A 23,679-nucleotide genomic window follows, 5' to 3' on the forward strand; every position below is an offset into this window, starting at 1 on the left:
GTTTGATGGGTAGCCAGTGGAGGTTGCTCAGAATGGGGGAAATATGTTCTCTTTTATTGGTGTTTGTTAGGATTCTGGCAGCGGCGTTTTGTACCATCTGTAGAGGCTTGATACTGTTAGCAGGGAGACCAAGTAGAATTGCGTTACAGTAGTCGAGTTTTGAAAAAATAATGGATTGAAGGACGAGGCGAAAGTCATTGAAGTGAAGGAGTGGTTTTAACTTTTTGAGGACTTGTAGTTTATAGAAACAGTCCTTGGTGGTGGTGTTTATAAAATTTTTTAAGTTAAGTTGATTGTCAAGCCATGCTCCTAGATCCCTGACTTTTGAGGAGAGATAAATGTTTAATGAGGAGGGTTGCGAAAGGCTGGGTGAGTAGATACGTGGGTCTTGTGAGATAAGTATCATCTCTGTTTTGCTGGAGTTTAAAATCAAGTTTAGGTTGGAGAGGAGTTGTTTAATTGGTTGTAAACAATCCTCCCAGAAGGAGAGGGTTTTTTGAATAGATTCTGTGATGGGTATGAGGATCTGGATATCGTCTGCATAGAGGTAGTGCGTAAGCTTGAGATTTGATAGCAAATGGCAGAGGGGGAGGAGGTAAATGTTGAACAGGGTGGGTGAGAGAGATGAACCTTGTGGTACGCCTTGGTCTGATAGGATGGGTTCAGATTCCTTATTGTTTATTCTGACCTTGTAGAACCTGTTTGATAGAAACGATTTAAACCAACTGTGGGCAGTGCCTTTAATTCCTATGTTTGATAGTTGGTCTAAGAGTTGTGAGTGGTTTACCGTGTCGAAAGCTGAGGATAAATCTAGAAGAACCAGTAGGTATGTCCCTGAAGGTCTCATCTATATACCTCTCTGTCTGCCTCAGCTCTTCCAGGTCTGCCACTCTAGCCTCCAGAGATCGGACTTGTTCTCTGAGAACCAGGAGCTCTTTGCACTACTCTGAATCAGTTCACTTGCAAAATACTTCAAACTCCCACTTAAATTCTGGCCAGAATAATAACATAAGATCTCAGTTATGTCTCATGTGAGTTCTTTTTTCCTTTTCTTTAGACAAGCTGCTCCGCTGTGCTTGATGAAGCCGATGTAGATGCTTAAGATCCTGTGGCTGCTTCAGGAGATTGGAAGTCCCAGATCTCTCAAAAAATAAATAAATAAATAAATAAATATATTTCCTTACTACTCTATTTTAAATTGTGACAAATTTTCCAAATTTCCCATCCAACTAATTCAGCTTGATACTGAATGTAGGTTGATACTATTCTAAATACTGTCCTTCTAGCTATAAATGAAACAAAAGGTCAGGAAATACTTGAAAATCACACTCTCTTCCCTCACTACAAAATAACAAACCACTGCTTTGCTGGCACTGCTATATAAATGCTATTTTACAGACTGTGGCTATGAGGAGCAATCCCATATATCTGCAACTTCTCTTTTCCTTTGTGGTAGCAGCCATGTGGCTAGGGTAGGAACCTTATCTCATTGCTATGTCCTTCTGTCTTTTCCTCACTCCACCTGTCTAACTGTACATAAAATACATATTTTCTTTTATACCTAATTAAAAAGTTCATTTGCAATGAATTTACTCCTCATTGGCTCTGGTCTGGGATTAAACCACAAGTTCTGATTCCAAGAATTGCCATAGGTCCATTCAATTCAACATTTTCCTTCTGCAGAAATATCCATTTAATCCTAGCAATTGTAGCCAGGCCCACTTGGTGTCACTGTAGGTCAGGGGATGATACCACTGGCCTCCAGTCAAGGTAACCCCCCACCCCCCAGTGAAGCCAGAGGGTAATTTAACATTTATATAGGTGAGGACGTCTGCACGCTTCAAAGGAAAGCATTTGCATTGGCCCCTCTCTGTCTGGACCAACAAAAGAACTGCCAAGTAATTCACCTCACTATTTGCCTTAACTTCAAAGAGAGAACAGGGATCCTCCTCTTTGCAATTTAATTCACCTTTGCTACTCAGTGCAAGAACAATATCTTAATCTTCTGACTTACATTAGGTTTCAAATATACTTATTGTATGATTTGATTGATGAGACCAAGAACCTAGTAACTAAGCATGGTCTTTGATTACAAGTCTAATCGCTAGTGCAGATATTAATCAGGGCTAAGATTGTGGATTATAATAGATAGAAGTAGAGTATTCAAATATACATAGAGCTAGCTTCTGTTTCACTAGTGTCATAAGTACTATGGTGTCACTGTGAGGGGTTAAAGGGAAAAAAGTTATGTGATAGTCTTCTGGAAAGTGACCAGTATGATTTATGTTTGGGGAAACTGGTGATTTTAGAGTTCCTGCCCAGCTGCCTAGAATGATGTAATAAAAAGTATTTAAACCTCTAACTTGTGAGTCAGTGAGACTTATTGTAGTTGAAGGTTACAAGGAAGGTAAACCACAGGACCAGGACCAGAGGATAGCCCCACATGTGTCTAGATGAGCAGGACCATGTCTTTTGTTTGTAAGAGGGTCTCTAATACCCTGTAGACCTAGGTTAGCTTTTAGGTTCCATGCGCCTATAGTTCACAAGTCCTACAACACCTATCTAGGAAGAATCAGCTAGAACAAGAACATGCTGATCTGAAGTGTCTTAAACCTATAGGAACTGTATAACTCCAATCCTCCTAGCCCACTAACTTGACCTCAAACTCCATTATAATGTTCCAAGGCCAGGCGTTGCAAATTTACACTCTGTTAGAAAATAGGGCTGGTTTATATGCTCTATGAATCACTTGCAAGGGATGCTGCAAGAACTGGTTTAACAAAAGGTGGACTTGTTGCTTAAAATCCTCCAAATATAAACAGAGATGACAGCAATGCAAAAACTGTGAAAATGGAAGATTACTCATTAAATGCTGTGGATGGAAGATTGTAAAATGTAATACCACATTTCTGTCTGTTGGCTTCCTGAACAATATTGTAGAAAATCCATGTTCATTTTTCATTATCCATACATCTAAAAAAGAAATTATTGCTGCATCATATTGAAAAGAAAACCTAATATGGGGATTACATTGATATAACCAGACAAAAAAATTGCTGTAATAACTAAAAAGAACGTTTCCATGTGAGAAACACAGTCAATGAAATGCTTCCACAATACATTACAATATGTGATGCATAAATTGAAGAAAATATCCAATGTGTTCAAACTCTGCCATAAACAGATTGGCTATAGATGGAGGAAATGTCGCACCCATCGCTGTTCCTGAAATTGGTTCAAACAGCTGACCATCAAATAAAAAAATTATAATTTTTGGTGAGAGTTTATCAAATTCTGTGGGCATTTGCATAGCTCTATGAGGTGTATTTACTATTTAATGCCTGCTCAACTATAGAAAATGCTTCCTCCTGAGTACTGAATGTGAATAATGAGGACTACATCCAAGGTGACCAATGTCCAACTTGAGGTATCAATCTTGTCTCACACATAAGATAAAGCTGAATGCACTATAGGTTTAAAAAAGGTGTCAATATATTTTGAAAGTAGTTCTAATAATGAACTGTTTGAAGAGATTATGGGATGATCCTGTGGATAACTAGGATGTTTGTGAATCTTAGGTAGTGTAAAAAAAAAACTGGTAAACCTGGAAATGTTTTATTTAAATAATCTTATTCCTTTTGCATTAAGTAACCAACATGTAACGCTTCCTTTCTAAGTACCTTTATTTGCTCTTGTAGTTCCTCCATTGGATCTTGATTCATCGTACGATAACATGATTCATCTTGTAACTCTTGCAAACATTCAGCTTTGTAATCATTCCGATCTAATACCCTGATTCCTCCTCCTTTATCAGCTGCTTTAATGATGACAGTAGGGTCATTTATCAGTGTTTTCCAGGCATGCCTTTGTTCTCTTGTTAAATTGTCTCTGGAATTCTTTGGATTAGATTCCAATGCCAACACATCTCTTAAAACTAAATCCTTATATCCAGACCCATATTAGTTGGACGAGTTCAAGAAGAACAATTTGCTGCTTAGAATGTACCTAGATTATTAACTCAAATGTGAAGAAAAATGTTTCAATTGCAGACTCCATATTAATCTTTCAAAATCCACGACAGTCCTTTCATCAAAACTGTTTTTCAATGGGAGAAAGAGCGCAGTAAGATAAGTTAAAGACAGGGATTGTAACTTTTAAACAGGCACGCGGGCGCACATGTGTGCACCTTTGTCAGCCCGTGCCCAGGGACGCAGCCATTTTATAACATACACGCGTATATAGTATACATGCATGTTTTAAAATAGCCTGACAATGCTCACGTGCATGCAATTTTAAGTGGATACATGCTTCTGTGTGCAAATCCTGCTTCTACCACGTTCACGGGGAAATTTTAAAAGACACATATGCTGATATCATTGCCCATTTTCCTTCTTCATTTCCAGTTACAGGATAGGACTTCCAAACCCCACTAGTTTAATAGCCCTCCTCCTCCCCTGTTAGCCCCGCCCCTTAAAACCCCATTGATCTGTTTATTATTTTTTTGTTTGTTTTATGACTTACTTGCAATCCATAGCAGAAGTATAGTTACGTGGCATGGGACCCCAGTGCAAGCCTGTACACAAGTATTTACGTGCAAATTTCAAGATGAAACCCAGGAAAACCCATGCCCCGCTTAGACCACATCCATGCCCAACTCCTTTTTCTTAACTTTTCATTTGTGTGCATAGCGGCAAGTACACACATATGTGGGCAGTTTTTAAAAGCCATTTAGTGCCCGCTGGCCTGACTTGTGCACATGCTTTTAAAATTCACCTTTACGTTACTTCCCTTTCTGTGACTGAGTTTACCATCACATATACTCTTTTGACAGATTGTGGTGCATTATCAGTAACCTTTTTCCACATTGAAATTCATTATATTGAAAATCATAAACAACCACTGCTGCATTAACTTTTAAATTAGCTAATTTTAAATCTAACTTTTCTCGTAAAGTGGAAGTTTTCTTTTTAGTTGTTTCAATGACTAACATCATAAGTTCTAAAGAACATTTATTTAATATTCAATCCCAGCAGGCTACAAACTCAGAATCTTCTCTATATAGTTTGGGTTCTTTAAGGATCCTGAGCATCTGGGTGTCCTTTCTTGTTGACAATAGGGATGTGAATCGTTTTTTGATGATTTCAAATATCGTCCGATATTTTTTAAATCGTCAAAATTCGTTAAAGAGTGCGATACAATAGAAATTCCCCCGATTTATCGTGAAAAATCGTTAATCGGATTTGTGTCCACTAACGGGAGTTATTTTGGGGGGGGCGGGAAAACCAGCATTCCAAAACAACCCCTAAACCCACCCCGACCCTTTAAAACTAATCCCTTACCTTCTCCCACCCTCCCAAACCACCCCAAAATGTTTTAAAATCACCTGGTGGTCCAGTGGAAGCCCCGGGACCGATCGCCCGCTCTCGGGCCATCGGCTGCCACTAATAAAAATGGCGCCAATGGCCCGATAAAAAAAAACCCACCCTGACCCTTTAAAACTGACCCCTTAGCCTCCCCCACCCTCCCGACCCCCCCCAAAAAAAACATTTTAAAATTACCTGGTGGTCCAGTGGGGGCACGGGGAGCAATCTCCCGCTCTCGGGTCGTCGGCTGCGCTAATAAAAATGGCGCTGATGGCTCTTTGCCCTTACCATGTGACAGGATATCCGTGCCATCGGCCGGCCCCTGTCACATGGTAGGAGCACTGGATGGCGCAGCACCGGCCATCCAGTGCTCCTACCATGTGACACTCTGGAGCAATTCATGCACTCAGCAACTAAAGTTCAATGAATATAAGTGCAAGTCAGTCTTTGCTGGTCCAATTTTCAATGATACTTACAATTAAAAAGTATCATTGAAAATTGGACCAGCAAAGACTGACCTGTACTTATATTCATTGAACTAATATTGAGCTACACCATCTGGTGATCACTGGATCCCAGAAGATCAACTACTATAACATCAGAAACACTGTTCCCATTGGTAAGCAGTCTTGTCTCCTCTCAAGTAGGCTAATATACCAGTTGATGAAAAAATTATCCCTGCATAAAAACCAGGATCTCTCTGCTTCTAGAAGGCACTGCAATCAGGATGTCCCAAACAATATCTGGCAGACTGAAATTGCCTTGCAATAACACCTCACCTTTCATAGCAATTTTGTGAATATCCACCATTAAATCTCTATCCATTTCTTTGGCCTACTACTGAGATAAGTCTATTACACCATCACAAATACATGTTCATTCCTTCTTTCTAGATGAACACTCAGATCCTCTTCCTTACCTGAAGTTCTGTTGCTTTACTATTACATTTATATGTGGTATCACTTTTCCTCCTCTTCTTCCTTCTCTCTCCTTCATGAATAAATTGTAGCCTGGTATAACTATATACCATTCATGGTTTTCTGTGTACCCTGTCTCCGAAACAGCCACTACATCTGAGTCAGCCTCTTCCATGACTGCCTGTAGATCCAGCACTTTATTTCCCATACTATAAGCATTAGTATACACAACTTTCCATATGTTGCACTTCTCCCCCCACTTTCTATACAAATCATTGTTTTACTAACCCGAGAACTTTGTTCACCCATCCCAAATGATCCTAGTTTAAAGCCTTTCTCAATCGGTTTTGAAAATCTTCCCCATGATGTGATGTGTGACTCAGACAATTTTCAATAACAAGCAAAGAGGAACTTGGACAATACTCAGTATAAAAATATAATAAAACATTATAAGCAAGTTTAAGTAAAAAATCATAATGTAAAAAATCTTAAACAATAAAAACTACAAAAAAGTTAGAGTAGGAGGTAGGCATATGAAGTGAGACCAAACTTAACTTTCTCTGATAACTTTAGTATCTGCTTTTATGCAAAAGGTAGAGAGAAGTCAATAAAAAGCCAGCTTAAACAGAAAAGACTTAAGTAGCATTCTTTAAGTTTGAGTGCATTCTGTTTTTGGATAAAGTGTTTCAAAGTTCTGTTACAGGTGTCGAGAAAGACCATTCATGTGTCTCAACTAGATGAGCCTGTTTCATCAATGGGACATATATTAGACCCTATTGTGATGAGTGGAGCTGATGGTGTTAGCTCAGGAAGACCGATAGCCCCTGTTACATGGTAGGAGCAATGGATGGCCCACACCATTTTTTAAGATGGTACCAGCTGTCTAGGGATGTGAATCGTTTTTAAACGATTAAAATTATCGTCCGATAATGTTAATATCGTCTTAAATCGTTATAGAACACGATACAATAGAAATTCTAACGATTTATCGTTAAAAATCGTTAAATCGTGTTAGTGCGCACTAAATCGAGTTAGTGCACACTAACTCCCCGTTAGTGAGCAGTAACTCGATTTAGTGCGCACTAACTGAAAATGATACAAATAAACACTTTCCAGGTCACTGAAGGTCAGTTAGGAATGAATATGTGTTCCTATTGGCTGGCTGCCCTCTTATCTATTGATGTTACCAAGGTTACCACTGAGGTGATGGTTGGGGGGATGGGAAATGGAACTGGAAACTAACGAACACCAACAGAAAATGAAACAAAGTGTTCACACTTCCCAGGTCAGTAAAGGTCACTTAGGAATGAATATGTATGTATGTATTCCTATTGGCTGGCTGTGCTCTTATCTATTGATGTTACCAAGGCTAACACTGAGGTAATGGTTGGGGGGATGTGAAATGGAAACAGTTGGAAGCTTGACAAAAAAAGTAATGTAATGACCAAGCACTCACGTGACTAGAACTTGTTTGTTTATATTTTTGTTAGCAGGCACCTGAAATGCTAGTGCATGTTGAATTTGCCAATCACTGTGCATTTTAGAAAGGTGGTCCTGGCTGGAACTGTACACAGTTCAAATATATGTAATTGATTGTTGGTAAGTGTATTTTTTAAGTAGCCACACTGGCACAAGTATGTTTACTTTTCCTCCTACTTAACTCACTAGCTCAGCTTTGTAAGAAGGGCTTCTCTGCTTGTGTGTTGTTTTTTGTTTGGTGTGAGGAGAGCAGAAACATCAGATCTTTATTCAATCTACTACAGTCATCTCTTACAGTGCCCTATCCCTATTAATACCAGGAGTGTTGTGATCTTCCTGCACACAGTGCCCTAACCCTGATACCAGTCTGAGACAGCTCCCTCCCCTGCATTACTAGTGAGAGGCTGGCTTCACAGACAGGGGGGAGCTGCCTGCCCCTCACTCCTGACTTCCCCCATGTCCCAGCTAGTGAATGGTGTGTGGGGGGGGGGGGGGGAAGGATGGTGAAGTCTGAGACAGCTCCCTCCCTGCATTACTAGTGAGAGGCTGGCCTTCACAGACAGGGGGGAGCTGCCTGACCCTCACTCCTGACTTCCCCCATGTCCCAGCTAGTGAATGGTGTGTGGGTGAGGGGGGGGAGAGGATGGTGAAGTCTTGAGACAGCTCCCTCCCTGCATTACTAGTGAGAGGCTGGCTTCACAGACAGGGGGAGCTGCCTGACCCTCACTCCTGACTTCCCTCATGTCCCAGCTAGTGAATGGTGTGTGGGTGAGGGGGGGGGGGGGGAGGAGGATGGTGAAGTCTGAGACAGCTCCCTCCCTGCATTACTAGTGAGAGGCTGGCTTCACAGACAGGGGGGAGCTGCCTGACCCTCACTCCTGACTTCCCCCATGTCCCAGCTAGTGAATGGTGTGTGGGTGAGGGGGGGGGGAGGATGGTGAAGTCTGAGACAGCTCCCTCCCTGCATTACTAGTGAGTGGCTGGCTTCACAGACAGGGGGAGCTGCCTGACCCTTACGCCTGACTTCGCCCATGTCCCAGCTAGTGAATGGTGTGTGGGTGAGGGGGGGGGGGGAGGATGGTGAAGTCTGAGACAGCTCCCTCCCTGCATTACTAGTGAGAGGCTGGCTTCACAGACAGGGGGGAGCTGCCTGACCCTCACTCCTGACTTCCCCCATGTCCCAGCTAGTGAATGGTGTGTGGGTGGGGGGGGGGGGGAGGAGGATGGTGAAGTCTGAGACAGCTCCCTCCCTGCATTACTAGTGAGAAGCTGGCTTCACAGACAGGGGGGAGCTGCCTGACCCTCACTCCTGACTTTCCCCATGTCCCAGCTAGTGAATGGTGTGTGGGTGAGGTGGGGGGGGGGAGGATGGTGAAGTCTGAGACAGCTCCCTCCCTGCATTACTAGTGAGAGGCTGGCTTCACAGACAGGGGGAGCTGCCTGACCCTCACTCCTGACTTCCCCATGTCCCAGCTAGTGAATGGTGTGTGGGTGAGGGGGGGGGGGAGGATGGTGAAGTCTGAGACAGCTCCCTCCCTGCATTACTAGTGAGAGGCTGGCTTCACAGACAGGGGGAGCTGCCTGACCCTCACTCAAGCAGAGAAGCCCTTCTTACAAAGCTGAGCTAGTGAGTTAAGTAGGAGGAAAGTAAACATACTTGTGCCAGTGTGGCTACTTAAAAAATACACTTACCAACAATCAATTACATATATTTGAACTGTGTACAGTTCCAGCCAGGACCACCTTTCTAAATGCACAGTGATTGGCAAATTCAACACGCACGTGTCTGCTAACAAAAATAATAAACAAAGAAGTTCTAGTCACGTGAGTGCTGATCATCACATGTCAAGCTTCCAACTGTTTTCCATTTCACATCCCCCCAACCATTACCCTCAGTGGTAACCTTGGTAACATCAATAGATAAGAGCACAGCCAGCCAATAGGAATACATATTCATTCCTAAGTGACCTTTACTGACCTGGGAAGTGTGAAACACTTTGTTTCATTTTCTGTTGGTGTTCATGAGTTTCCAGTTCCATTTCCCATCCCCCCAACCATCACCTCAGTGGTAACCTTGGTAACATCAATAGATAAGAGGGCTGCCAGCCAATAGGAACACATATTCATTCCTAACTGACCTTCAGTGACCTGGAAAGTGTCTATTTGTATCATTTTGAGTTAGTGCGCACTAACTCGAGTTAGTGCGCACTAATCGGAAAAAACGATTTTTAACGATTTTTCAACGAAATAATCGTGCCAAACACGATTTTCTTCTCCTGCCACACGATTTCTATCGTTAAGACGATATGGAAAACGATTCACATCTCTACAGCTGTCCATTGCTCCTACCATGTGACAAAGGCCGGCCAATGGCACCGATAGCCCTGTCACACGGTAAGGGCAAAGGGCCATCGGCACCATTTTGATTAGTGGCAGCTGATGGCCCGAGAGGGGGCGATCACTCCTGGGACCACACTGGACCACCAGGGATGTTTGGTTAGTCTTGGAGGGGGGGGGGGGGTCGGGCAAGTCTTAGGGAGGTTGGGAGGGTGGGGGGTTGAAATTAATTAAATTTGAAGGGTTGGGTGGGGTTTTTGTGGTTTTTTTTAGTCTGAAGGGTTGGGGCAGGTTTTGGGCATCATTTTGGGGGGCAGTTGAAATAAAATTGTCCCAAACTGCAGGAAAACGAAATTTCCCGTGGCAGGCCAATAAGGAAGGCCGAACCAAAAGGTTCGGCTGAATCACATCTCTAATATCAGCCATTATGGGACTCATTCCTTTCATATCATTGTGGTCACTTGGGCTACCTTATCTGGATTGTTAGAGGATGTCATTCGACAAATTGGCCATTGGAAGTTGGATGTCTACGAATCATATGTAAGGGTTGAGTTAGTGGCAGGAACATGATATTGTTTAATATTATTTGTCTTTCCAAATTCTTGGAGGGGTGCATGAAGTTTCTGGATCATTGGACATTCTTATGTGGTTTGGGCTCATAGGCAAGCCCGACGACACCCATATGGCCCACATTTGGGTTTCACAGTGCACAGTGTGAGGGTGTGCTGGTTTGGGTGCTATGGGAAACGTTGGGATGAGCTGCTTCCTTTTCTCCACAAACTGCTGAAGAAGTGGGCTCCACCTGTGGTGCTGGTGGTGCATCTATGGGCAACAATTTGGGACAGTGGCCATCTTGTTAGTTGCTGGATGTTATTTGGAAGGATTTGCCTACTGTTTTGTATTTGCTTAATATGGTTGAACATCATTCCAAGGCCAATTTGCTGGAATCAGGTTCTTTGGGGTCACAATCAAGCCAAACTGAACCAGTAAATTGCTTCGTGGCTGTGTAAACAGGGAGGCAGACGTAATACATGAGTGGTCGTGGGACTTTTGCCCTGGCCTCTTCTGGCCAGATGGGGTGCATTTTTCTGATATTGGGCAGGATTTGTTGAATAATGCTTTTCAGGAGGCCTTGAAAGATGTATTGTTGTAATCTCGTGCCTCATGGGGAAGGTCATGGGAATAGGTTTGCATCTACCTCATGACTGTGATGGTTTACCCAAGTTGATTTTGTACTGGGTTTACTTTTATGAATCAGTCTGGAGAACTGATCAATCATTTATCAGGTTAAGGGAGTTGTGGCTGGTTTCAGTCTCACCTGTGTGGTTGCCTTGCTGGGATGTGGTGGGTGCTTCACATGGAAGCAGTTGCAATACTGCTAGATGCCTAAAGGCTGGGTAGCCTGAGGGTGGACATCTTGTTGAAGACATAGTGGATGTTATTGTTGCATCCGTCGGTCTCAGACGACTTCGATCCTTGTGCCTCTCCTTTTTTTCTGCTCTCCCCGCTAGCCTTGGGAAGATGGCCACCACCGTGTCTGCAAGTCGCTCTCTCTGGCGTCCCCGGAACGGTTATGGCGTTGCCTCCCACCATGTTTCTCCCAAGGGCCTCCTAGGGTGCACGCGTGTGCTACCCACGTCTTTATTCCAGCTATGGCGTGAACCTCGGGGGTGTCCCCCCTCGAGTGACATCACGCCATCCGGGTATTTAGCCTATGTTTGTTTGCTAGCTCATCGAGTTAGCAAGGATTGGATTGAAAGATTGGACTCGTCCGATCTAAGCTACTCTGCCACTTCCGTGCTGCCACTGGAAGCTCTCTCTGCCCTTTGGGGTATTCTCTAACCTGAGTACCCGCTCCTCGGAGGCCCTCTGCTTTCCTTTCAGGTGCCTTACTGGAATCAGGTACTCGCTCCTCGAGGGCGTGTTCTCCCTGCCTTGGTGCCTGTAACCATCTACTTCAGCCTGGTGGAATCGTCAACCTTACAGCTACCATCTAGTGAGTAATCTATTTCTTAGTCTGTCTCATCTACAGCTTTGCCGTGCTGGGAAACCTACACCTGGATCTCCCTATACCAACTTGGTGAGACGGGTTCCCTCTGCCGAGGGTCCCTGGACTGCTACCTCTGGATCCCCTCACTACTGCTACCTCTGGTGGTGCACATCAGCTGTACAATAAAAGATCTAACTCTGTGTTTGTGCATCCTGAGTCTAGCCCAGTACTGTGGCTCCCCACGGGGCTCCTCCCCGTGGGCGTGGTCATCTGCCACAGTACCCAAGAATCCACCCAAACACCGCTAAACCATAACAGTTCTCCGGGGCAATGGGATTAAGGTGTTGATATTTAATGTGATGCTCTGATATATATATATATATATATATATATATATATATATATATATATATATATATATATATTTGTGATACGGTAATAAAGCTGTGGCCTTATTGATTCCAATAAATTGCTTGGCTGGTTTTTGGTAGTACATCATTTATTCCTTATAAAGAGAGAGGGTGCAAGTGGTCCTGTGGTGCTGGATACCCATATTGTGCAATTCAAAACCACACGTCTAACCTACAAGAGAGGAGTGGTGTTCTGTGTTTGAGGTTCATTAGTCCACAATCCTTAATCTTAAAAGTCCAGCCTATTAAAATAGTAAGTTCTGATATGGCACAATAGGATTTCAATCTGTATATTAGCCCAAAGAGCCTGCTGATAAGAAGCTGGGCACTCAATGAGTAGAAATCACATTGTCACAAAATCAATAGGAGAGTTGAAAAACACTTGGAAGTACAATCATTTGAGAGGCATTAAAAATCTCTGCATGGCATGCTTAGATCTCCAACTTTGTGGAGAAAAATTAAAAAACAGTTTGTTGTATTTTTGTGTCCTGTCCACAATGGTTAATTTAAACATTTAATCAAGTACTGTGAATGTGTTTCTGTTGTATTTTTAATATAAAATAAATAAATTCTATTTTTGTTCACTCCTAGGGCTAATAAATTGACTGCTTGAACTTCCTGTTAGAACATCTAAAGGAATTTATGGTCCCACGCTTGCCTTTAGCTTGGACAAGGGTAGTTTGAAACAATGTCCCTATTATATTAGTATGATAAATGTGCTGCTTTCTTTCACAACAAACTTTGGTTTAAAAGAAGAACCCCCAATGCTAAAAATCTGTTAATTGAACTTGAATGGCAGCTGTTAATGACGTACTTGAACAATTTGATTTTCATAAGAGGAAATAACTGTGCATGATAAATGCTGAATTTGTGTGCAGCTGTGTTTTCAAGTTACTTACCACTGGGCAATTATTGGATAGCAAGTGCTGTCTTAACTAAAACAGTTGAATTTTTTGAAGCAATGCACAGGGATTTAACTTTAAGGATCTTAGCTAATATCTGTTAGTGATTTGGAAGACAATTTTCTTTTAAAGCAGAGGACTGAAAGAGTAAACAAATAAAAGAAATGTACGCACCAAAAACTTTGAATCTCATTCTTCTTGAATGTATCAAGGAAACCCACTGTGAACTTAGACCTTGTGGGCTAGGTTTTTATTATTTGTTTTATTTACATATTTATTTATTTATTTTGCTTGCTCCTGGCAGCTCAAGGTGAGTTACATTCAGGTACGGTAGGTATTTCCCTGTCCCCAGTGGGCTCACAGTCTAAGGAGGAGATTTATTATGCTGAGATATTTTATCAAGGGAGGGAAAAAATATCATGGAAAAAGCCAGTCCTAAAAGATATCACAGGGAAAAGACTCACTAATGTGTGATGGCAGCCCACTTCACCCAGGAGTGCTATTGTCTTAAAGGGCCATGTGGCCCGGAAACATCCCCTTCAAATGAGCCAAAACACCTGCCCTAGGGTCTTAATAGATTCCTGTCCACACATACTCCTCCCCCACCATCTTAGAGGCAGCCCAGCAGGCCCAAAAGTAAAAAAATAAATTTAATGTTCTGCAGCAATGCCCTCCAAAACGTGACAGGGCAAAGATCTGTCATCGCCGTTTTGGAAAGTAGCTTGAAATGGCTGAAGTTAGGAGGTGCTCCGGGCTGCAACTGGACTGCCATAGATTGATTTCATAGATAAGGGGGAGGGGGGGTGTTCAAAAGGTGAGGGATTCCATAGACCACTAGGGTCTATTTTCTATATCAGGGAAGAAGTTGGGAGGGACCATTAGATTACCAGGGATTATAGTATATGTTGGGGGGCTGAGGGGGCCTTCTACTTGGGGAGTTGAAATGGGGAGTGTTTAGTTGGAGCAGGGTTAATATTGAATAAAGGGAAAGACTTTAGGTTTGGGAAGAGGTCAGGGCATCATTGTGTGACATTAAATTTCATTTCTTAAGCTTTTGGGCCAGGTGGTAGGAGGTGGGCAGGGGTCTACTCAGATCCCCAGGGGAGGGTTGAATGGTGGGAGGGAAGGTATGTTTGGGCCATATGTCCCTTTAAGAAACATCTCAGGGACATTGGGATGCACATTGATCTCTCAATGCCTCTGTTATTTTATCTATAATTCCTGAGTTTACATTGCAATAACACAGCTTGTTTTTCTTGAGGCAAGCCACATTATTGTATTTCCATATGATTACCTCAGCATTATCTGCTTTGCATGCATTAGGACTTTTTACGTATACAAATCCATGTAATCCAGCTAATTTCAATAGGGGACTGATTTATTTATTTATTTATTTACTTACTTATTTATTTATTTATTTATGAAAAACACATGATATGAATATCGTGCGATATGACTGTGATATGGGTATATCATGCAGTAAACAGCCAATATTACATGATAAATACTGCTGTAACCCCCGTTCCAATCAGGGTCACCTTCCTAGCCTTGGGGAGCATTGGGGTACCTCTCCCAAGATGGGGGATTAAGTCTCTGGGGCTGGGAGCTGGGGGCAGGATAACCTGCAGGGCCAGTACTGGGCCAAGGACACTCCAAACCAAACAACACAATGTCCAGCCACAGGTTGTGCACCAAAATAAATAGTTTACTGTAGATTCTTCAGAATAAAACGTGATGACAAACACCAAATGGTAAAGATAATAAACCAATAATTGCAGTTCTTAATCAACTCATCACGCCTTAAACAACAAGAATTTATTATTTTTTTACTTCTTACTCAATCCTTTCCTCCTTTAAGACCAGTAACATCTTCTTAATGTAGCCTCTGTTAGTTACTCAGTCTCTACCCAGGCCTATCCTGGCTCTCTTTTCCTTTCCATTATTACATCTGTTACTTACACAGTCCTGTTCAACTCAAGGACTAAATTCCTAGGGTGCAGTTTCAGGATCTTCTAAGCCCCAAGGCAACTTCCCTCTGGTACAGTTTGGTCCAGATTAAGCTCTTATCCCAGTTAAGCTCAGGTTTCTTTAGACTCGCAAAACAAAATGTTCCACACTTTAGCTCTTTCTTTCAGGCTTCCTGAGATTTTGGAAGAAAACTGTGGCCCCATTCCTAATACCCCCCTTCTGTAATCTTGGGAGAGGATCACAGCTGCAACCTTTCTCTTTCCATACACTCTGGAGCAGCCCCAGTCTCAGTAAAGTTGGAGCTTATATCACGTTTCCTATTGATCGAGCCCTTAGGGGGCTGTACCCCAACTGTCAAGTCAAGAAGGCATGTAACACCCTCTCACTCTCTTGCTCTCTCTCTCTCTCTCTCTTCCCCCCTCCCCCCCTCCAGTATGGTCACTTGTGCGAGCATGTTATTAAAATATGCGAATAACAGGGGTATTTTAAATGATACGTGTGTACTTGCACGCACGATATAAAATTAAGCGCATCTTTACTCGTGCCAATGGGTGCATGTGCGCTCCTTTAAAAATGTGCCTGTTAGTGAATCAGCTCCATAATCCACTTTGGCCCAGAATGTACTAAGTTGTGATGTTTTTATGTGGGAGGGGCCCCCACTATCATGGGTTGGTTGTAGCCACGATAGTAGTGGGGCCCCTACCATGAAAATATATTGCAGTTGTATCACTGGGTTGTCTCACAGCAAAACACTGTGAGGCAGAACAACATAACATCATATCTTTATCTGCAATAATGACCCACAAAGCACTGGGCCACCTTTGGCTTAAAGGGCAGATTCCAAGAAAACAATTGTGGCTAAAATTGTAAAACATGTGAGGAGGGTCAAATGTGACACCACCACCACCCCCCCCCCCCCCCCCAGCCTGGGGCCATCACTCAAGGAAGACCCAACAAGCAGACCCCAAAAATAAAAGTCAAAATCTACGTGATGACGGAGCCCCCCCCCCCCCCCACACACACACAACCAAATCTAAAAATGACAAAAACATGGCTATTAGTCTCCCCCATTTCTTCTTTCCAAAGCAAATTGTACCTGCCCCCACCCCAGCCCCCCAATATAATAAAAACATCTCATTGGTATACATATATGTGAAACAAAGTGTTGCAGTTGAGGACACAGCTGGGCTGGGGAACCCCTATAGGAACAGTCCAGGGCTACAGGGCAAGACAGAACTAAGCTAGGGAGCCTTCGGCCTATACCAGTCACCTTCTCCACAGGTTGAGCCCTTGGGTTCTGGCAGTGAGCAGGGGCTTGGACTGTGGCTAGTGCTGGATTGGAGACTGGAGCTGAGGCAAGGCTGGAACCAAAGGCAGGCATGGAACTGTGTCTGGAACCGGATGCAGGAAGGGCTGGAACACTGGAATAGGCTGGAACCTGAAACACTGGAGTAGACTGGGACACTGGAACAGGCTGGAACCTGGAACACTGGAGTAGGCTGGGACACTGGAACAGGCTGGAACCTGGAACACTGGAGTAGGCTGGGACACTGGAGCAGGACAGGACAGACAAGACAAAGACTAGACCAGATAGGTAACACAAAAATAGGGAGGCCACTGAGCAAGGCAATAGCAGAAGACCTAGGGAAGAAACTGAGCAAGGCAAAAGCAGAAGGCTTGGGAAAGCCACAGAGCAAAAACTGGAACAAAAAAGCTTAGGGAAGCCACAGACCCAAATTTTGGAATAAGAAGGTTTAAGGAAGCCTCAGAGTAAAACATGGAGCAAGAAGGTTTAGGGAAGCCATAGATCATTATTCAGAGATGTAAGGCAACCAGGGAGCCAAGCAGACTTGATGACAAGGCCCCGAGCATAACTAGAGGTAAAGTTAAATAGTCTGGACCCTGCTGAATCATGGGACCACAGTGACTATGAGTGGAGAGAGGGTAAGAGCAGCTCCCAAGGGCCTCTGGTGGATGGGAGACTGCAAAACAAACATGTAAACCATGATGTACTGCCCAAGAAATGTGCAGGTTATAAGTTTTAATAAATAAATATATAAAATAAATAGTGGTTTCCTCCATGCCCAGTGCTAGGGGGAGTCACAGGCTCTCTGGACTGCTGACTTGTTTTTTCAAGGTAATGGGTTATGGGAGGAGGGTTTCAGGGGAAACTTCATTGTCACGCAAATTTGGTCTTTTATTTTTGGGATTTATGCACATAAAATTAGCATATGAAAGCAAACGTAGCATGCACTAATATACATTCTGTTTAGTAGGGATGTGCAGAGCAAAATTTTATGTTCATATTTTTTATGTCCGAAAGGGGGTCCCACTTGCGGCCAATATGGACATAAAAAAAATCCAATGAGTTGGGTATATGTACATATGTGCAGAAAAAAAAATTAAACCCCCTCACCCTCCTTAATCCCCCCCCCAGACTTACCACAACTCCCTGGTGATCGAGCGAGGAGTGAGGACGTCATTTCTGCAATCCTTGGCGAGAAGCATGTGACGTCGGTGGCACGTCGAGTGACGCGGCGTCACGTGATTCCCGGCTCGTTCGCGCCGGACGGCTCGTTCGGCCCAAAAAGAACTTTTGGCCAGCTTGGGGGGGCCTCCTGACCCCCCCAAGCTGGCCAAAAGTTCTTTTTGGGCCGAACGAGCCGTCCGGCGCGAACGAGCCGGGAATCACGTGGCGCCGCGTCACTCAGACGCGACGTCACGTGATTCCCGGCAAGTTCGCGCCGGACGGCTCGTTCGGCCCAAAAAGAACTTTTGGCCAGCTTGGGGGGGCCTCCTGACCCCCTCAAGCTGGCCAAAAGTTCTTTTTGGGCCGAACGAGCCGTCCGGCGCGAACTTGCCGGGAATCACGTGACGTCGGCGTCACGTGATTCCCGGCTTGTTCGCGCCGAACGAGCCGTCCGGCGCGAACTTGCCGGGAATCACGTGACGTCGCGTCTGAGTGACGCGGCGCCACGTGATTCCCGGCTCGTTCACGCCAGACGGCTCGTTCGGCCCAAAAAGAACTTTTGGCCAGCTTGGGGGGGTCAGGAGGCCCCCCCAAGCTGGCCAAAAGTTCTTTTTGGGCCGAACGAGCCGTCCGGCGCGAACGAGCCGTGAATCACGTGACGCCGGCGTCACTCGACGTGCCGCCGACGTCACATGCTTCTCGCCAAGGATTGCAGAAATGGCGTCCTCACTCCTCGCTCCATCACCAGGGAGTTGTGGTAAGTCGGGGGGGGGGGGATTAAGGAGGGTGAGGGGGTTTATATTTTTATTTTGGCTCAACAATCGCGATTTCCCACATATCGAACATATCTATGTTCGATATGTGGGAAATCCGATCGTTTATGTCGAATCAATTTTTTAAGTAAAAAAAAAATATGAGTTGCGTTTTACTAATGCGGTCAATCCGAATGCACACCCCTACTGTTTAGTAAACATCAACAGTTCGCATGTAGTTTTGCTTTGATGTTTATACTTACCTGCATTTAAAAGGAGCAGTTCTAGGGTAGGGCCAAGAGGTATGCGTGGATGGATGTCAATACATTTGGCAACTTATTCACACAATTTCTCTCCTTCTAATTATCTTGCACAATTGATTTACGACTTGTCTGTTGTCTGCCATTTTATGGTGGGAGGTCTGGTTGAACTGGAGGGGAGTTCAGGGTGAAGTATTAGGAGGGTCTCAATGAATCTGAGATGGACTGTGTGAACTGATGGAGGTATTAGCAAACTGGTGATTTCAGTAACAATGCAATTTGAAAATATATCTACTTTTGCATGTAACTCAGGGTTTTATGTGAATAAGTTCTATTTTATTTATGCATAAAATATACATATGTATCTTTATAAAACAGGTAGAAAAAGTAAGGACTTTCAATGTAATTGCTGAAATTCTCACATGCAGAAACATACATGCATATGTTGGGGGTGGACATATGTGTATTTTATAATCTGCGCTGACCAGATACACACAGGTTGTAAAATACTATTGTAGATCTCCACACACTCATATAAGTGGATATTTGTTGCCTTGGGGAGGACTGTTTTCAGCATGTAAATCAGTTGCCATAGCCTAGGTCAGGGCCTTGGTGATATCACCCACCCTCAGCAGGCCCCACTGTCAGAGTCATTTGCCCCTGCCCAAAATTGTATGTCGGTAAAACTATCCGACCGGTGTGCACCAGGATGATTGAACATCGTTCTAATATTCGGACTGGCCGAGAGTCTGCACCTTTAGTTCCCCATTGGGTCAGTTGTGCACATACTGAAATGGATTTAAAGTTTCTGGTAACTGACATTGTACCTCCTCCTGCACAAGGGGGCAATGTTTCTGAAATTAACGCGAAGGGAGTAGAAATTTATCTACAAACTGGACTGTTTAGCTCCTGGGGGCCTTAACAATGAAATAGAATGGCATCATTTTATTTAACGGGGTCTCAGTATATGCTTCGATGCTATCTGACTATGATTGGTGGATGCGTTTTGTGCTGGTGTTGTCTGATTGGTGCAGCTTTTCATGCCAAAATCCTCCCTTTAAATTCCTGTTCTAGTTGGTACTGATCGCTCTCCCTCATTTCAGATATGGACAATTAGCTAAGGTATATGTCCTGGCATTATGAAGAGTTTTGCCCTTATTTACTGTCTGTATGTATTGATGAATTTCATCTCTGTTTTCATTCTAGTGGTTGAAATTATTCACTTTACTAGTCCCTCCCGATGGGTTAGACATTTTACCAGTCCATGAAATGCTAGATGTAGAAGTGTTGGAATCTGAGAAAAATGGAGGGTCTGTCAGAACAGCTGTATTATACTGCGGTTTGTTACTGTTCCACCCCTTTCATTTATTTATATTATATTTAATTTTTTTGTTTTACTGTTCTCTGATTGGCTGTCTCAGTCAGGCTTACCAATCTTCTATTGGTTCTAATTCTTTGCACCAAAACTGTTCCCTTTAAATGCCAGGTTCTGTCTTTTCCATCCGCTCTCCTTGCCTTGTCAGTTTAGAGAATGATATTCTGCATCTAAGGTATGTTTCATCGGCACAATTTTGAAACTGTATACCATTTATCTGTAGTCCCATCTTTATGAATTCTTACACATGCATAATTTATGTTTCAGTTTCAAAGAGTTTAATTTGTTCCTTCCGACGCAGCCTTCGGGAGAAACATGGGTCCGTGTTGGGGGGCCCTAAAGAGAACTTTTATGTTTGACAATTGAGCAATGGAGTTGCCGCTTTGAATAAAAGGAAATTTCCACACACATTTATTAAGCTTTGGACTACTCAAGTTTCTTTGCATCTCCTTTGGCTTTTGATATTGAATTCTTGGAGTGCATGATTTTGGCTCCTTATTTTGTAATTTTTAATATTTCAATGGATAACATTTCTTCATGGAAATTCTGTATGTGTATTTTGCGAAAGCAGCTTTAGGATATCCAGAACTTTAAAGGGTATCTTAATTTCCAGTAAGATTTTGTAACATTATTATTGCAATGTTTGTCTTTCCAGATTCAGGTACATTACTTTTCCATAGCTACTCCTAAACGTAAATCTTAAATTTGAACAGAACATAAACAACTGGGAAGCTGATTCAGGAAAATTAGACTTTAATAAATGTAGAGTATTGCTATACTAAAAGTATGCATATTTAATTTAAAAATGTATAAAAACATAAGACAAAAATGAAGTTATGGAAAACAAGAAAGGAAAACAATGGATAAGATTCAAAAAGTAAGCAGCAAAGCCAAAATACTGGCAATCTGATAGTTTGAGAAATATAACCAGCATTGCTACTTTAAAGCGTTAAAGGGGCCTGTACACTAAAACATTCTTTAGTCTGACACTTTTAACATACTGTTTATTTAAAGATATAAAGCCTTTAGTGAATACCACATTAAAAGAGGTTTTACCACATCCATTATCACTTTGACCCCAGATGCACCAATAACTTTGTAGATAATAATTATGTTGATGATAAGAAAAAAACACCTTTTCTTTTATTTAAATTTTTTCCCTGAGCCAAAATTTTTATATTCAAAATAATCTTCAAAGCACGGATGAGGACTTAGAAGATGGATCTGAGGCAAAGGGATGAAGAAAAATAAATCCGAGGAAAAGTGTGCAAGCTTCTTAGCACAGAAGCAAGAAAAGACATCTGTAGTCAATAAAGGATAGTAATGAGTCTCCTTTACAATCTCCTAAATGTGTTTAATGCAGAACAATCATGTATACAACACAGTATTCCATTATCTACCCAGGCACAGCCCTGAATTCTGTTTTATTTCTTGTGTGAGCAATGGCTTATGGATTGAACAAAACCTATTATTTTCTGATACATCCATGAGGTTGTTAGCATCATGCTCCCAGTGTCTTGTTTGCTGAGAATTGTAATCAGCCACAGAAAATTCATTGCTATGTTTTGACAACAGAATGTATTGACCGATCTGTATTTTTGAGGAGGTTGGATTGGTAAAAGTTCCTTTGCTCTCCATGGCATGGAGAGAAGATGTTCAGATTATTATCACGATTCTTGCTGACATCCTGAGCATGAGCCACTGAAAACTGTATCTCAGATTCTGTATGGATTGCTGAAGTTTGAGACCTCAAAAGGAGGGAAATAATGTTTTTTTCTCTTTCTGACCAAAATGCTTCCAATGTGAAGATTTTATCGAAATGAATTAAGAAAAGAAGAAAAGAGTGCCATTCACCTGAAAAAAAATAGAAAACATGTTTGTCAGTGGTAACACAGTCGTCAGATTTAGTATGTCAGAGCTGAGAGAGAAAGGAGAAATGAAATAGCCTCAAATATTTTTTCTCCTTAGTGAAATTTCTTTGGGTTCTATTCCTGCAGTATTTATCAAATCTAAAACAGTGTGTTTTTCTTTCTAACAACTCCTTTGTGGCTAACTGCATTCTTGTTCTGAAAGGTAGTTGTGCTGCTGTCACCTGAGGAGAAGGGGAGATGGAATAATATATTTAATATTTGCAGTTTGTTTGTGTTTGACCTGAAAAGAAAACACAGGATTTGCCAATAAAGGGGCAATGACAACAGAAACAGATCGCTGTATGTTTTCCAGTGTCAAAGAAGCCATCAAAAGGTTTTGTGATTTCATTTCACTTTGGTCAGTAATGTGTAACACGGATAAAAGCTTGTGATAACATACTCTCAACCACTAATCATGTGATAACATACTCTCAACCACTCTCAACATACTCTCAACCACTAATCATGCCTTTTGTACATAGCATTTAATTTATTTATACCGTTTAACCGTTTATTCTTTCCTATCTCTTCCTTCTTCTCCAAGTTCTGCTACCCTTGTTATTTGTAACTGCTCCTTCGGTCACCACAGTTCGAATTGATGTATTTAATGCACTCCCGTTCCATGTAAACCAGCAAGATATGTTTTCATGATTGCCGGTATATAAAAACCTTAAATAAATAAATAAATAAAAATAACAGGTTTGAAAAAATGGGTATAACAGGAGAGTTATGGAGACGTGTTTGCATGCCTTCTGATTATTATGTTTTCCAGAATGCTCACTAAGGGCTGGATTTTCTATTGTCGCACAGCTTTGTGAATCCCGCGGTAATGGGGGGCGGTAATGGTGGTGCTACTGGGCGCGCTACTGGCGGTGATAACGGGTCTTACCTTATCGCCGCCAGCGAAGTTACCGCCACGTCCGCCCCGACGCTGCCCCGACTCCTCCTCTTCCGGTCCTGACTCCGCCCCTATCAAGGTATTGCGTGCGAAAAGTCCCTTTTCGCGTGCAATATGGATAGAAAATGATCTCCTAAAAAAGTTGTGTATGCAAATAGCACAGATGTGCGCACATAGGGGTCAATTTTTAAAGAAGCGTGCAAGGTACATTTGTGCGCGCTATCCAGCGGACACAAATGTACACCTGATTTTATAACATGCATGTGCTACTGCGCGCATGTTATAAAATCCGGGGTCGGTGCATGCAAGGGGGTGCACACTTGCGCACAAATCTACGCCCGCACGTACATTCGAAAATCTGGCCCTGTGTATATGAGTGAATGGGAGGCTGCCTGGAATAGTGTGTGTGTGAATGGGAGGAACACTTCCTTCACAGACAGTGCATTATACTTTTCAATACATATGACTTGACACTCTGCTCTGTAGTCTTCATGGTATGGCATATACTCGCAGCTAAACACTGCGCAATACGTAGCAAACTAGCAAACTATTCAAAGTGGAAAAGTCATTTAGGGAAATGTATAAAGACGGACCATCTGGATAGGTGTAGTCTAAAAACATTGTCAGACCTATTGCGGAAGTAGACTG

This window comes from Rhinatrema bivittatum, chromosome 1 (genome assembly GCF_901001135.1).
Source record: "Rhinatrema bivittatum chromosome 1, aRhiBiv1.1, whole genome shotgun sequence".
Classification (NCBI taxonomy): Eukaryota; Metazoa; Chordata; class Amphibia; order Gymnophiona; family Rhinatrematidae; genus Rhinatrema; species Rhinatrema bivittatum.